Source organism: Monodon monoceros, unplaced genomic scaffold (assembly GCF_005190385.1).
Source record: "Monodon monoceros isolate NGI ecotype Baffin Bay Population unplaced genomic scaffold, NGI_Narwhal_1 Super_Scaffold_2, whole genome shotgun sequence".
NCBI classification, from domain to species: domain Eukaryota; kingdom Metazoa; phylum Chordata; class Mammalia; order Artiodactyla; family Monodontidae; genus Monodon; species Monodon monoceros.
The window spans coordinates 56,187,796-56,198,833 of record NW_021703776.1 but is presented as its reverse complement, the minus strand read 5'-3'; positions in this window follow the sequence as shown (position 1 = coordinate 56,198,833).

Sequence of the window (11,038 nt, the reverse complement as noted above, 5' to 3'; positions counted from 1 at the left end):
AAAAAAAAAAAAAAAAAAAAAAAAAAAAAAAAAAAAGTCCTAGGGGTTTCAGTTGACTGTAAGGGCAATGTGGCACGGCTGCCAACAGACTACTTTCATCATAGAGTCGTCCACAGCAAAAGAGGTTACTGTTCTTTTTTCTGCCATAGTCAGAAGCATTTGGTGTATTTTATTTGCTTTTGATCATCACACTTAAAAAGGAACATGATAAAACTAGGGAGGGTTAAAAAAAGGTGAAAAGGATAATAAATGATCAGGAAACCTCGTTGTCATAGGAGGAATGGTTGGAGGGTCTGGGCATCCTTAGTCAGAGGCGGTCTCTGGTTTTCTGAAGAGGGGTGAGAGGTAGGACAGAGTAGAGCTACTAACGAGTGAATGGTCTGGGCAGGCATCTAATCTTTTTGCAAGTTGTGAATGGGTTTTGACCACATGATCACTAACTTCATTCCAGAAATAAGCTATGAATTGTGTAACCTGCATAAACCAGAGACATATTCAGTCTTAGTGTTCAGTTCAAGAATTGTTCAGCAGCTAAAGTTCATTAAAAATCAATTCCATCAAAAAATTAATTTTTCTTAAAAGTTTACCCCGCACTCATTCTGATGCATCAGCCTGCCCTCATCCTTTGCTACCTTATTCCTTCTAAAAGCCCCCAGGAGAGAATTAACATTTGTCAAACACTTGACAGGCACCAGCTCATGTTCACACATAGTGCCTCATTTAATTTCCACAGACACCATGCAAAAGATATAATTATTATGACCATTTTGTATGTGAGAAAAGGCCTCTCAGAAGGTTTCATTTGCCCCAGGTCACAGCTGGTAAGTGGAGTCTGGGATTTGAACTGAGGTCTCCCTCTCGCAGAGGCAGAAGCCTCGCAGAGCTTAGCTAGTTTGTCTGAAATCAGCCTGCTCTGTTTGTCGTGGGTGGTGTGTATCTGGCTCCATAATTGCAGCCTGGCTTTTGGTCTGGGGACAGAGAACCAGACCAACATCGTGTGGCAGTATAGTTTTTACTAAGAAAACATTCCTCCAGTTATCTAGTTGGCTTTTCCACATCAGGATTCCTCTGCTTCAGGTCTTCTCAGTGTCAAAAGTACATATCAGTCTTTCTCATACTGGCCAAGAAACACATTGTAGAAGGAGCTGACCCAAGGCGAAGAGACTCCAAGTGACAGTCATGCATGTATGTTAGGCTGCTACCCAGGCCCAGTGCTTGACTTACCCTTCGTTCAATTTACTTGTCTTTTATGTACATGGCTTGATTTCCAGTTTCCCAAAAGGCTGCTCCATGGCCAACCAGAGGCACAAATGTTGTTTCCAGTAAAATTGGACCATTGTAGATAAGGTGGCCTGGTTCAGGGGTTGAACAGTAGGCGACAGGAATATTGGCCCTGGTCTAGTCAGAAGGCTCCACTTCTTTTATGTAAGAAAAGGAGATTGGCTCTGCACACTCAGTGCCTAGTCCAGGGCCACCAAAAGAGGTTTATGAGATGAAAGAGTGAATGAATGAATGCAGGCTCAGTGCCCTGCTCAGCTACTACTTTCAGGCAACTCCCAGCTGTCAAGGAGGTAAGCCAGGGATGTTGCTGCTTCCTGCCTGCCTGAGTCTGATTTTTGAAAGTCAAACAGGCACATCTGTATAATACATAGTAATTAAATCTTCTTGTTCATTAAATAATTTACTAATGAAGCAATGTTGATTCTGAGGATTTGTACCAAAAAATAAAAGAGAAAAAAAGAAAAGAAAAAAATGAAAGTTTGATTCTGCAGATTAGACCTCATCAGAACCATACTGAGGACAACTTTGAAAGCCTTTTCAACCCACCACCTACCGAGAAATCTGAAGAACCACATCCATTTCCTTGAACTCCTCTGCCCCAGGGGAGAAAAGCCGTGCAAAGCAAGAGCAGCGTAGGAAAATGGGTCACAGGACAAGAAAACCCTACCCAGTAAGAAGAAAAAGGCTAACCTATCTTTTGACTTCTTTACGGAGGAAGGAGGTCGGGTCACTCCATGCTGGTAAAGACAAAGCTTCAGGGAGGAAAGTTGGCCTTCCCCGCCCCTGAGCGCTGCGGCATTTTCTCGTGGAGAAGCCTCTAAGGTGCAGGAATGCGATGTCTCATTAGTATGGGGCACTGATAATGATCTGATAAGTGCTTTCATCCATTACTGATGGATGCCTTCCAGAAGACCTCCACAGATGTAACACCTCAGCTAATTATGTGAACCCCTTTTCCCTGGTCTTCATCATTAACCCCAACATACTTCTATTGCCAGGAACTCATGCTTTATCAACGGTCATTGATACTTCTAGTATTTTCTTGGAGGTTTGGGAGGGTTGGGAAGTGAGAGAGGAAAGAAGGAAACCCTGGAATTTGGTTATCCCTTGAATTTTCAGCAGGAAAAGTGGCTACTGGCAGCCAGGAATGGTGAGCAAACAGCTATAAAAACCAGAACCCCCTCTTCCCCACCTAGTTGAGACCTCCACGCCCAAAAACACCATCTAATCGATTAACCAAGGCCTCTTGAAGAGAACGATCTGATAAGGGTAATTGATAGAGATGGTATCTTTTGTCATCATTTGTCTTTGAAAACAGAGAAGAAAACTGCTTTCAAGAGGATGTAGCCCGCCGACACGAGCAATGGCGGAGGCAGCATCATCGCTTACAGCAGACTGCTCAATTTTGTACCTTTTCAGCCAGTCAAATATCCAATAACCGCAAAGGGAGGGAAAAAAATGCATCCTCACTCCCTGTGTTTTAAACTTTTCCAAGACTGGCTTGTGAAAATATTTGGGGTTGTTCACTGCTCTGCTCTCTGTAGCATAAACATTTATTTAAATGGGGCTGTCTCTAGTAATGAAGAATGAAGGAAAAACAATGGTCTGATTTTGACAAATTAACTTGTGATTTGGAGAGTCAGTGAAGCAGGGAAGAGACATTCCTAACTATACTAATTAAATGAGCTTGCAACATTTATTTTAATGCAATGGAACCAGCCATATGAAGATGAACATTTTAATTTATTTTGCAGTGACATTATGAAAAATTTCACTGCTGCAGATTATCTACAAAAACAAATCTCATCAGCATCTAGGTTTGTGCGAGAAATTTCCGTCTTTCACACGAACCTGACCTTCCCGGGTGGAAGCAAGTACGAATGAACTAAGTTACCTGAAAAGTTTTTCTGAAGGTTGTCTTTCCACTGAGGCCGGGCTTTATGTTCAAATGACTTCTGTGCCAAACACATCCATTTTTCATGGTGCGGCGTAGATGAAAAGTTCCGAATCCATTCTACGGGGAATGCGAATATAGCTCATTAGTTCTAAAACATTTTTCTTGAGAGACGGAGTATTCGCCGGAAGATGAGGCCTGCATAGTACCAGCCAAGAATGAACACCACATGTCCTGCTAGTTGTTTTTTAAAGTTGTTCCTCTCCTCTCTGGCACCCAGTAGCTATTGCAAATAGGAAACAATGTGAAAAATGGAGAGGGAGCCCAGCTTACTGTGACATTATTCTGCACTTGGTGTCTTGTCCTTTTTTTTTTTTTCTGCCCTCTCTACATGCAGCCATCTTCTAGAAGGAAAAGGCACGGTTTTGTAGATGATTGAAGGATTTTTGCTTCTCCTAGAGACAAACAGAGGGCACATTTTCTGGAGCATCCACTCTCACCTGAGGGCAGCATCCCTGGAGCCTCTCCTTCAGGGCCACAGGTCGGCTGCAGGGCTGACACGTCACCAGGCAGAAAAAACGGTCCCCTTCCAGAGAGCGGGTGAGGGCTGCTGGCTCCTGGCCTCCACCACAGCCAGCATTAAGGAAGTTACGCAGTCCAGAGATGTCTTCCACACTGACATTCCCATGAAAGCTCTGCCAAGAGAGCGTGGAGGAGAGCAGACCACCTTCTCTCCAAGTCAGGACTGTCCGCCGGCTATTGCTAGAGGCCTGGTGGGCACCAACCTCCCCTGCTCCGGATCCCCGCTCCCCAACCTCCATCTCACCTCACCGGACCACACTGGGCTGAGTAAACGTCAGTTCCCACTTGGGGCCTCTTTGTGGTCCTGGCCCTTCCTATCCAACTCACCACATGTCGTTGTGACTGAGAAGAGGCCACTCCTGGAGCTCTGGCCAGTTCTCTTCGGGTGTGGACTCAGCCCACACCAGGGGGCTCTTCCTGGGGTCTGCGTCCACCCGCAGGACCTGAGCTCTCCGCCCTCCAGCTCTCAGCCTGGCAGCCCTGCCCCTTGGTCTGTCCCTTCCACCTCTTCCCTCGGCCCTGGGCATAGGAAGTAGCTGAGAGTACGTGCCTTGCCCCAGCACGTCCTCAGCCCTGGGCATTTACCGGACTGGTGGCCACTGGACTGTGGGGTAGGGTGGGGTCCAGCTGGGTAAAAGGGTCTGTTTTCTCCATCCTGCCCAGAGAAACCTCAGCAGGGTCTGCAGCACTGATGCCATCCACACGCTTTTGCAGTTACCTGGGCAGCTCCTTGGCCTCCTGGGGGACCCAGCGCAGTCAGGATTCAGTCTGAGAAGCAGGGGTGCCTGCTCTCCCCGCTGGCTCTGCAGGCAGCAGAGGGCCTCTGGGGAGGGTCACGTGGCTGAAACAGCTTAAGTTCTTTGGGATCAAGAGCAAGGTGCCTCATCCATAGGTGCCCAAGGCATTGCTTAGAAAAGTAACCATGTTACTGTTGTTTCCTCCACAGAAGACATTGCCTCTAGTTCAGCCCTTATCAGCTATTTGAGGAATGATTATTGTGAAAAGTCACTGTGCTCAAAAGAATAAATGCACAGTTTTCTCATCACAGGGAATTACAAGCAAATCCATCGATCAGACAAACAGTTCCCACTTTCCTCCTACCATCTCCTCACAAAAGCCAAGTAAATCAATTAAAGATTAGGAAGATTATAAATCACAGGGTAAGAAGGGCCCATTTGGGGATCTTTGGGGGCCCAGCTGATAGCCCCATGGAAAATCCCACAGCATTCGGTGAGATGATAGAATTTGGTTTTCTGGAATGAACATGACAAATTTGAATGAGTCTCTCCCTAAGAAATACCTTGGAAACTCACCTTCTGCAGAGAGTCTTCCCCACTACCAATCCCGTCCCTGTTAATGGCCTGCACCTCAAATCCCTGCGCAAGACAAAGACAGCCTACCGCATGGCAGGCAGTCAGTACATGTTTCTGAAATGACTAAATTAGAAATTAACCTGCTGGGTGGGGGGAAGAGCATCTTGGAGTGAAAGAGGGCCTTGGCTGTAGGGACTCTGGAGGCTTCCAAGCTCAGGAAGTATGGGTTCCTGTCTCTTCCCCAAAGCCAACCTACGGGCTAATAATTCTTGATGCTGGAGGCGGTACAGTGTGAGGGCTGAGGCAGGATTCCGGAGCCGTCTGTCTGCATCCAAGCCAGCTCTAACCCTCACCTACTCTGTTTCCTTGGGCAGGTTACACCCTGTGCCTCAGTTTTCTTGCCAGTAAAATGGTGAGGGCAATAACAAGGTCTTCTTCATCAGGTTGTTACATAAAGCACTTAGAACAGCTCTCAGTAGTCCATAACTATAGTATAGCTATGCTCCATTTCTCCAGATGGCCCGTTGGCAAGATAATAAAAGATGAACTAAGAGATCTCACACTCTCATACAAGAGAAACCTCAAAGGGAATCTTCATGGGCTCCTAGATCAACTTAAGGGCCCCACCTTTATTACCTCAATCTTAATTACCCCCTGAAAGCCCTCTCTCCAAATACAGTCACCTTGGGCATTAGGGCTTCAACACAAGAATGTGGGGGGAGGGTGGTGGACACACCATTCAGGTCACAGCATCCTCTCTGCCTGGCCACACTGTAGCCAGGAGAACTCTGGCCAGTTCTCCCAGGAGGACTCTGAGAAGGGGTCACTTTCCTTTGAATCTAGTTCAAAACAGGGTAGAAGGGACAGTAGCCTCTCTTTGCCCTAGATGTCATCTAGTTCAGGAAAAATAATATGTATGTGGCTTGTCGATGAGGAAAAGAAGCTAACATGACATTTCTAATGGTAAAGCAGAGCACTTAAGACTTGGGATACCTAGGTTATAATTTTTTAATGATTTTCTGTGTGACCCTAAAGTGACATAATCTCCCCTTGGGCTTTATCCCCTTTTCCCTAACAGAGGAGGCTGTTGACCTACTTCTTAAAGTGATTAAGGGGAACTGGCAAAAGACATAATTGCAAAAGTCTTTTTTGTAAACATGAAGATGCTTTTACATGCTGTAAATAATAATAACACAGAAGAATACACCTCCTTTCAAAATTCATGACATTTGCAGAGTAAAGTATGTGGTCCAATAGCTGGAGTCTCAGTTCCCTTTGGTAGGGTTGCTAAGAGGGAAAATGAGTCTTCCCATCTAGGGAGGGAAGGGAAAGCTTGGGGAAATTCTCCTAACTGAAGAGAGATGAATTCCATGAAAAACACAGAAAACACTGTGCACAATCTTCTAGCAACAGTTTGTCAAAGAGAAGCAAATCCTTCAGGAAATTCTCTTTAATATACTTTTAGTAAATGTTTTATTGTATTGGATTATGGGAATTAAGGGAGTGAAGGATCCATACCATATTTTTCAAAAGCAATATTTTTAGAATCACAAATTATATTGAAATTTTTATACCAAGAAAATAAAAACAAATATCAGAAGAACTAAACAGCATTTATACATGTCTCTACAGAGATATATATGTATATTAGCAAATTGAAATATAGCAAATACACACAAAAACACCCACATAAAAGAGATGCAAATTATATTTTTGACACATTTTCAGCCCAATCACCTAATACAATTTTCTTTTATAGGCAGAGGTAATAAATAGTGCAAATGTATATTTATGGTGTATTTGACAAATGTATTTGCTTTGAGTCAGAAGGAAAAGCTCCAGCGATTTTATGGTGGAAATGCTTCTCATCTACCTGGACTAAATTGCTCGTCTTTCTTCTGGGTTTCTCACTGTGACCGAGTCTGAAGTGGGAACCACCTTTTGGTCTCAGAGTGTGGTACCTGCTTAGAATAAGGATTTGGAGCATACTTGAAAATCAAGATGTCCTGGTATCTGTGTGTGTTTATATCCTGTCTCCCCTCTAAGACTATGTGCGCCTTGAGAGAAAGAGCAATGTCTGTTACTTCCACACAGATCTTTCTGCCTCCAGAACAGTGGTTTGCATGTAAGGGGTGCCTCATAGGACGATGTTATTCTTTTGCCAGGGTGCTGGTGTGGTCTTTAGGGAAGCAGACACATGCTATGTGCTGTGAGATGGTGTTTCACTTCAACATGTCTGAGAATCAGCTGTAACTTGCTCTTTTTTTAAAATTGAAGTATAGCTGATTTATAATGTTGTGTTACTTTCAGGTGTACAGCAAAGTAATTCAGTTTTATATATATATAAAACTATATATTTTTCAGATTCTTTTCCATTTTAGTTTATTACAAGATATCGAATATATTTCCGTGCTATAGATTAGGTCTTTGTTGTTTATCTATTTTATATATAGTAGTGTGTATCTGTTAATCCCAAACTCCTAATTTATCCCCCACTCCCTTTGGTAACCATAAGTTTGTTTTCTATGTCTGTGAGTCTATTTCTGTTTTGTAACTAAGCTCACTTGTATCATTTTTTAAGATTCCACATGTAAGTGATATCATATGATATTTGCCTTTCTCTATCTGACTGACTTAGCAGTGACTTACTTGTAATCCAAGAATACAAGAGTATTTCCCTAGTTAATCCCTAGCTGATTAACTTAACTTCCACGCTAAATGTTCCCCTCTAAGTGCATCCATCCCTCCAGTGAGTCCTATGGGGGTGCAGATGTTGGACCAAACAAGTGGAGAGTGGTACATCCTACGGGTCCAGGTGGGTGAGAAGCAAGCCTAGAGGCTCAACCCTAGCAAGGAAGGGGCAGCTGGAGCGTAGGAGGAGAAAATGAGGTTCTGGGGGCTTTGGCCCTTAGCTAAAGAGCCCCCATCCCAGCCCAGGCTGTCCTTGGGGCCTTGAGTAGAGATATTGCCAGGGGAATCCTGTGTGTGAATTCATCCTTGGAGTAGGGATAGGGCACCAGCCCACAAGGGCAGAGGGAGTGGGGATCCAAGGTAGATGGTTATAGGGTGCAGTCACCAGAGCCAGGCGGTGCCCCCCTTGGGGAGGGTTTCTGGGGAGAATACCTGGACACTGGTGGCTAATTTCATCACAGAGACTCAGCTAGTGAACAGTCTTTTCTCATCAATGCCTCGAAGTCAGAGGGTTCTTAGAGATAGAAAACTTAACAAGATTCAAATGCAAAGAGACTTTAGGGAAACCAGAGACCAGGACTGTCTGGCCCTTCCCCTATTAGGTCCCCTTTCTTTCTTAGTTCCATGTCTGGCCGGGAGAGCCTCATTAGGAAAGGCTGGGTGTTTCTTTACACATGCATGTCTCTCTCCAGGCCTGAAAATGAGGCCCACCTCACCCCACCACGCTGCTGTGAACAGATATGTTTAAATTTCTTGAAGCTTGGGTGACATCCTCGGATAAGGAGCTCTAAGTACCAAGAATTATTGTTATTACTATGTAGTTACTGCCTAGCATGCAGCGAATTACCCTGCCCTGCTGTGTAAAAGATGTACAGAGGGATGGGGAAGTGTGGAGGGGGGAGGCGGGAGGAGGCGTAATGAAATGTACTAAAGAGGGGCCGGGCCCGGGAGCATCCCATGCTTAGGGTCTCCACCAGGCACACTCTTATGGCCAGAACAAATGATCTCTTTCCACTCAGCAAACAGAAGACAACACGAAGATGCTAGGATTGTAAAGGACGCACAACACGGGGCTTAAAGGCATGGATTTCAACCCCAACTCCAACACTTATAACTGTGTGCCTTGGACAAGCTCATGAGCCTGTGTGGCCTTGGTTTGTGGGAGCTGCCACATAGAAGGCTCCACATGGTTGTAGCAATTATTATTACTACTATTACTACAGCTATTATTAGGCCTTGGTCCAGTTGTCTATGATTTGCAGGACCAGTACAGAGTCTGAAGCATCGTTTTCAGAGTCAGGATTTCCCAGGAGAAACGGGAACCCACAGCCAGCGTGGAACCACCAAAGGAGGTCAAATGGACACCTCCCAGAATTGCCAAGGACCCTCACTGGGGGCGAGGAGGGGGAGTCTAAATTCAACCTTAAAGTAGTTCTTGAGAGGTGGCAGTATCGCTAATGAACTCTGGACTTCTGTTTATGAAAGAGCAGCCAATATGTCCTATGAGTGCTCAGTCCGTCTCTCCACCAAGAAGTCCTGAGACTCTTCTGGAAACCACAGCTGAACACTGTGCATTCAGTTCTTCTCCAGGGCATCAGGGGCAGATGTGGGGCCGGGTGAGCTTTACTGAGACTTATCCATCTCCACCTCAAGCGCACCACACAAGGCTGGGATGACCTCTGTGGTGGCTCAGTGACGGGACGAGTTTACTAAGCCCGGGAGAGTCTACTGTAAGAAGCATCAAACATGGTGCTGCCACAGAGACATAAGACTCATATGATAGAGGACATAAGACAAAGCATCCAGGGAAATATGACTAACCGTACACGGTGAGAAATGACCGGCGAGTCCGGGGTTTGGATTCCTGAAAGCTTCAGTGGTCAGAGGACACGTCACTGCTTCCTGAGAGATCATGGGGCAACTCACTAGAAAACATTCTATCTATTTTTTTTTAATTGAAGCATGGTTGATTTACAATTTGTGTTAGTTTCAGGTATACAGCAAAGTGATTCAGTTATATATATATATATATATATATATATATATATATTCTTTTTCAGATTCTTTTCCATTATAGGTTACTATTACAGTATATTGAATATAGTTCCCTGTGCTAGAACATTTGATCTAGAATACAAATAAACACTCCCCCTCCCACAAAGATACACTTAGGTGATGTGCACATGCTGTCAGATTACAAGTGATTGCATCTCAATAACTTGTTGCTTGATCCACAAGTGGGTTGAGGGTGGTAGTTGGATTGTTTCCCACCCAATTGTTTGAAGTGATCTGATGATTTGGGGACATGTATCTAAAAGTACTCCCCCAACCAAGAAATTGAGTGATATGAATTAACTCAAAAGAATAAGCTTCACCCTGAATAAAAACCATGGTATCTGAGTGGCAGGAATTATGGGCTGTTGTATGTACAAGCCACACTCCTCATCTCGTATTTCCCACACTGTTTACCTTAGATTCATCTCTATCTTGGTATATTCCTGAAGTAGTCGAACTTCCAGGGTGGAGTATCATCACTCATCAGAGCATTTAATTGAAAGGTACCTCTTCCATCTTCCCTCTTAAAGGCTGAAGAATTGTTTCTCAAACTTCTCTCTCTTTTGAGCTAATAAAACAAAACAAAAACGCTTTTAAACAAGTAAAAAATACCCCACTAAATAGAACAGGCTGTGAGATGCCAAGCAATTTAAATTCCATTGCTATATTTTATTGAGTCTTTTCTATTTCAGGGCAACAGAGCAACTTAGCAGACTGGGAAACACATGGGCCTCCTGGATTGGGCGCAGCTCCCCTGTGCACGAAGCCTGTTTTGGAAGGAGGCTATTTGAAACCTGCTCCTTGCCGTCACTCTAGACTTTTAGCGAATTAATTTGGATTTAAGGAGTAAAAAAGAAAAAGAAAAGAATGGAAAAAACTCACCTTCCCTGTACATGGTAGAATTTCACTGGGATGCAAAGTGGGGTTGGAGGAATATGACCACTCAGTCTGACTTACGATGCAGGATTTTAGGGGCTGGATAAACACGCTGTGTGTCACCCAGCTGCTACCTAGACAAGGCGAGTAGAGGAGGATTAGGGAGGCCCCACCGGTGCGTGAGGAAGCAATGGTCTATTTTGAGCCCTTTTACTTGAAAAGCTCAAAGAAAGAATAATTGCATCCTCTGCTGGACTAAAAGTTTTCAACAAATGACCTGGCTTGGTTCTTTTAAAAAAATACAAAAGTGTGAGTGAACCCCACACGTGTCAATGAGACAAGCAAG